The 5,837-nt window shown below is 52.9% G+C and overlaps 1 long non-coding RNA gene across 3 annotated transcripts in view; it reads left to right on the top strand.

Moving 5' to 3' along the window:
- Positions 1 to 5,837, top strand: part of LOC117286160 — a 34,255-nt gene that overhangs the window by 6,054 nt on the left and 22,364 nt on the right. Inside the window, exons 1-3 of one of the 3 annotated variants that reach the window (XR_004517320.1) lie at positions 115 to 452; positions 2,234 to 2,386; positions 2,763 to 2,881. The exons of the other annotated variants lie outside the window; for them this stretch is intronic. This is a non-coding gene — a long non-coding RNA (uncharacterized LOC117286160). Of the gene's footprint in view, positions 1 to 114; positions 453 to 2,233; positions 2,387 to 2,762; positions 2,882 to 5,837 lie in introns of those variants that run through there. 3 annotated transcript variants of the gene reach the window in all.

Raw genomic sequence — 5,837 nt, 5'->3', positions numbered from 1 at the left:
GGTAGCGCACGGACCCGGAAGGGGATTTAGCGGGAAGGGAGCGGCCGGTCTCCGGGGGCACCCGGAGAGGCCGAAGCACAAGAATAAGGAGCGGCTGCGGCTTGAAAGGCCGCGCGGAGCGGCGGCGCTGCTGCTCTTGACTTCTGAGCAGGGCTTAGAAAATCTGCCCTGGCTTAAGCCGAGCTGCGGTTGTGGGCCCTGAGCGCCTAGTCCATAGGCTCTGAGTCACAGACCTCGGAGACAAGGAGGCGTGGGGTGGGGGCGCTGGAGTGGCGGAGCCCCTGGCAAAGGCTCTCTGGGTCTCCAGCCTCGCAATCCCCATTCAGAGGATCCCCGCTTCCGGCACGACAAGGTCAGAATTTTCTTTTTCAAACTTGGCTTTGGGTTTTACGAGTCCACTCCGCACAGCCTGGAAGCGGGCCGACCCCAAATGGATCTCAACAGGTGGCTAGGTAAGTCTGTTGAAAGGATTCCGGTTATATCGTCAGCCCCTCCCTGACCCTTCCTTTCCCCCTCCCTGTTTCCCCCCAGGCGGGGCTAAGTTGGCAGGGCCCCTCCCGCCCGCTCCTGCCCGAGCAAGGGGGGGTGGGTCTGGAGGGAGCAGCGCCCTCCCCCTGCGGTCTTCGGTCTGGGGTTCCAGCCCAGCAAAGCTGGCAGGCAGCTCCCCTGAGTTCCTCCTGGTACCTCGGGTCCCGAGCCGCACTCTTAGCTCCTCGGACTGGGCCCTGGCGCCCCAAGAGGGGGAAGGAGGGAGAGCGCGCCGCAGCACCTCGCGAGCGGAGCTGACGGGAAGGGGAGCCGGGGATCCCTTAGCCAGCGGCCTTTGTGTGGGCGTTTACTGTGGAAACCGAACTATTCATTCTCTTTTATGAGAGTCGCGGGATCCGGCCCTGGGAATTGGGCTTAGGGAAGCCCGCGCCAGCGGTACAAAGTCGCGCGGAGGAGCTTCCCGGTGGCCAGGGCTAGGAGTAGGGTAGGTAACGTGGCCCAAAGAGAGGAAGGGGAAGAAACGAAGGGCAAAGGCGAGAAATCCCGGGCGTCCGGGTGAAAAGTCGGAAATGTCCCCAGAGCGTGCCACAGACAGATGCGCGCTCGCGGGCGCACAGTCTCTCCCCCACCCTCCCGTCTCCTCTCCTTCGCTTGCACGCACACTCACACCCATTCTACACAGGTAGCCCAGCACGCGGTTCTCGGCGGTGCGGGGTCACACGCCCCGGCGCCCGAGCCGAGCGGAGTAGAGCCGTTCTCCTCCCAACCCCCACCCCTCCTGCCAAGAGCCCTCCGAGGGCGTCCGCCTTGAGGGAATTGGGAGGGCCCCCAGGTCTGGGGGTTCAGGGAGGATCTTACCTGCGGAAAGGTAAGGGAAGCCGGGAGCATGAAGCAGCGGTGGATAAATATTCATTAGGAAGTGTAAGTCTCTCCTTTTAAACCGCGCGGCGCGCTCTCTGGCTCCTATCTCCTCCCTCTGTCTCCTAGTAAGACTCTCTCCTCCTCTGCCCCCCCCTTCCTGCGAAATACCAGGTGGATCTCAGTCTAGCTAACCTGTTGGGAAGCCTGAGCTGCGGGCAGCGCCTCCACAGCTAGATGTTTGCTTTCGCTCTTGGGGCGCGCGTTTCCCCATCCTCTCCTCTCCCTCCTTTTGCCCAGCCCCCACCTCCTCCTAAATTACTACATCATTAGCTTTATTTTCGGGGGGTGGGGGGCAGCAGCCAGATGCATCTCTCCAGAGCAGAGTGAAAAGTCGGTGGCGCTCTCAGAGGCAGCCCCAACTCCACCTATGGAGCATCCTCATCCATCCCTACATCCCCACTCAGGCTTGTTACTTTTTCTTCCCTCTTTCCATCTCCACCTCCATCCTGTCCCAACCCAGTTCCCTCACCATCCCTCCCACCCCGCCTCGCCGACGCCGCCAATCCGGATTCCAGAGCGGGTCAGCAGTGAGATATCTGGTTGGTAGGTCCAACGCGTCAAGGTTGGGATTTCACCCTGCAAGGGGTGTGGGGGGATTATCCTGGTCTCCTGTTCTCACATAGATTTTCCATCCCGACCCTGAATGGAGCAGCTTGGGCCTTAGGGTCAGAACACTGGGATTCACTTTAAAGGCCTCAGTCCTCCAAGCCTCAGGCTTTGGCCCTTGGACCTGTGTGGCAGGCGGGAGGAGAGGTGGCTTCACTTTGTGCTAAGAGCAGGAAAGACACTCCGACCCAGTGTCGGACTGGCATCTGTCCTCTAGGAGACTACCTGAAGTTAACAAGGTCACGAGAAAACACTTCTGGAGGATTCCAGCGCACAAGATACCACTTCCAGTCACACGTGAATTCGTGCACACATACTCGGTACCCTGCACTCCGGAGGCCAGAGCCCCCAGAACCTCTGAGAAGAGAAGGTGCACAGGCCCAAGGCGGATTTCCAGTGGAAGAATGCATCCTATGACCGCTTTAGGGGAACTGTGTTTACTCTATGTGATCACCTCACTCCCAGATCAGGCCCCCTAGGCCCCTCCAGGTGGCTTGAAAAATGTTGTGGCCCCAGGGTGCTTGGGGTGGTGGCCAGCTCTGGCAACCTGCTGGGCTGGCAACCTGCTGGGCAGGAGCGCTGGGCAAGAGCTGGAGGAAGGGCTGAGGGGGCAGGTGAGGCTAGTTCCTGGGTACTAATAGAGCTGTCCCTGGGAGGCCAAAGAGGAGAGTTGTGTCCCCAAACCCTCCAACTATTCGCCTTGAGGTTCCATGACGTCCACAATTGGATTTCCTCTCTCCCTACAGCACCCGGAACATTCTGCAGCGAAGTGGCTGTATGGGGGCCGTAGTGGAGAGCTCTAAGGAGACTTTTCCTCTTGCATTCCACCTGGCCAGGCCATAATTCACCAGGAGAGGTCCCAAAGGTTGGTCTACCTTTCCTGAAAGGTTTTGTGGCACAAGATGGTCTGAGAGTTTCTCTTCTCCTGAAAGGGTAAGAAATAGGCCAGAGGAAAGTGTAAAAGAGGCCTAGGAGCCCTAGGGTCAGGAAGTCTTATCAACTTTTCATTTCACCCAAAGCCCAGAGCTTGCACTTGCACACTTCACCTCGCCAAGCAAACAGTCTGAGCTGTAGCTCAGAATGGATCTGCTGACGGTGTGCAGAACATCCGTGCAATTTACAAGAACACACATGGGCAAATTAAAAGAAGACTAAGAGCAGCACCTGAGGAATAAAGTGTCCACAGGCGTAATTATACAAACGAGTGCACACCCAGTTGTCCAGATGCAGACAAAAGACACAGTGCCCACATGGATTGACCCCAGACACGCAGGCAGATGTACAGGAAGCTGCACACAGGGAGAATAGGACCAACAAGGATGCAGGCAGCAAGACTTCCTTCTAGAGGGAGCGACGTTGGCCGAGGGAGAAACTTTGTTGACTGGGTGAAAGGTTTCAGGTCAAGTCCTGGAGACTAGAAACAACCAAAGCCAGCCTTTTCACCTTCCTCCCTGCTCTGTTGGAGACACCCAGAAGAGGGCAACACAGGAAAGATTCTTTTTGACATGGATTATTCATATATTTGGCAGTTTTAACCTAGGAGATTGCTGGAGGAGGATGGCAAAGAGGGCATAGATAAAATCTCACTGAGCCAAAGGTGTCTAATTTCCTCTAACCACAGCTCTAGAAGTGGACCTAGAGTAGAAACTCCTTGTTTTGCTCTCTTCACTCCTCATATCCTAAATGTAGTCCTCAAAGGAATGACTTGTTCAGCTCCGTCCTCTCACCCCACTTCTATCCCAGTCCCATGTATATCAAATTTTTCTTTGCAAAAGAACGCTAAAGCAAACTGAATTATTTAGGGTTTGAAACACATTTTCTTTGTGAGATAGTGGGAAATTCTCAGCCCCTGCTTCCCAGTCTCAGAGTTTGGGTGTCCCTGCCCAGTTGAAGAACTGCCAGCACGGATTGGTGGCTCTCCCACCAGGCCCTAGTGACTGTGTAAGATTGCCTTTGGTGTCTGTTCCACTTACCTGCCTGGAGTCTGGGTGAACAATCCTGGACAGTGGCTAGTTTTGTGCATGCTGGGAGCAATGTGCCCTTCCCCCACTTCATCTTCCTTCCCAACTTTCCCTTTTTGAGCTCATTTTCTGAGCCTCTTTCTCATCTGAATGTAGAGACTAAGTTTGGAAAGATTTAACTCAATTAAAAAAAAAAAAAAAAGGATAAAAGGGAGTTTCTGGGCCAGCAAGTTGGATGACCACCCTTCAAGGTGCAAAGGAGGGCCCATTTTGTGAAGAAGAAATGAACCACCCAAAAACACTACAGGAGGACTTGCCACAGCAGTTGTAGTTGCTCTAGAAATAGAGGGATATGGAGGTGTGATTAGGAAAAATTTTCCCCTCTTTTGGGAGCAAATGCCATGTCATTTTCTTTTTAAAGATATACTTAATTCCTGGGCATCGTAGCAAGAGCTTATTCTTGTAGGTGTTTTGAACAATAAGGAGTGAAATTCACTTTAGACTCCTGACATCTTGATTTTCATTAGAAAGTTTCTTCTAAGGCTATTTTTTCTTCACCCAGGCTTATGTTTCCTCATTCCCAAGTGAGGGTCCACCAGCTGATTCCCCCTCCAAAGAGGCTTTGACACAGAGAAATGCCTAAGGACTTATCACTCTCAGATCCAAAGTATAGCTGAGATTTTCATTTCTTGTCGCTGAGATTCAGAGCACAAAGAAACAAACTTGTTTACTTTCAGGTATTCTTTTCTTCTTTGGGTAGTTTACCTGGAGGCTTTCTCAAAAAAGTTATGACATTTTAAAATTGGAAATACTTGTTACTACTTTTGAATCTTCCAAGATTCTCCAAACTCTGCTTGGCTGATTTTAAAAACTGCATGTACATAATGGTACCACCTGCAATATTTATCCCTCAAGCAGAAAAGCAACTTGTTTTCTCATAGCCCCAAATGTCCTGTATACAATGAGTAAAGCAAACTTATTTTTCTCTTTCCAAAATGCCCTTGTCACCTCTGCCAGGGAAACAGGGCTCAGATCAAAACTGCATAGATTTGTGACCTCTTGAACAGGGTCACTGTATTGTTAGGTTTTTGTTGTGAGAAATTCTGATCGTGTGCTTTTCTTTCTTTCTTCCAAAATTAGCTGATTGGGATCACCCCAACTTCTGCTTACAATGAAACTCACCATTTCCGATGCCCAGGGCAAAGGGCTGGGCACCATTGAGGGTCTAGGGCTGCAGTAGGGAAATGCAGAGGGTATTCGGGTTGGGGAGATGACATAGTCCCAACAATAAATTAAAATAACCTTTAATCCCTTCCACAACAGTGTCAACGCGCTAGAGAGGCCGACTCACCTCCAAAGTTGTCTTAAATCCCAAGGGCCGGGATTCCAAGCCGCAGCCCAACATTGGGCCGGCGAGCTGAGAGGAGGTACTCCGACGGCAAAAATCCCATACATTTTTAACTACAGTGATTACTAAATTAATAGCAGGCACTAAGACAGATGTCAAAACGTCTTGAAAATGTTTATCTGTGAATAATTGAGAAGGTGGTGGGACGCATTATCTGATTGTGTAATGAAATATGTATGAGGAACAGCTGTTTGCAACAGTCCCCTCCCGCCGCCGCCGCCTCAGTCAGGGCCCTTCTCTTGCTGGCAGGAGTAGAGCGAAGTTGGTCGCCCACATCTGTCCACTTGGGAACCCGCTCGCCCCTTCCTCGGCTGCGGTCATAGCTGTGGCTCCAGAGCGCCCCAGAGTCGCCCAGTCTCCTGCAGGAGGGCCTCACCATGGAGTTGCCCCCAGCCTCCTCCGGTAGGCTCTGGCGGGAAGAGGCGAGGGGCCGCGGCCCGGCCTGCGGAGAC

Source organism: Fukomys damarensis, unplaced genomic scaffold (genome assembly GCF_012274545.1).
Source record: "Fukomys damarensis isolate Sample0158 unplaced genomic scaffold, DMR_v1.0_HiC HiC_scaffold_2, whole genome shotgun sequence".
In the NCBI taxonomy this organism is placed as follows: Eukaryota; Metazoa; Chordata; class Mammalia; order Rodentia; family Bathyergidae; genus Fukomys; species Fukomys damarensis.
Note: the sequence above shows the minus strand (reverse complement) of the source record. Positions and strands in the feature narration are given on the sequence as shown.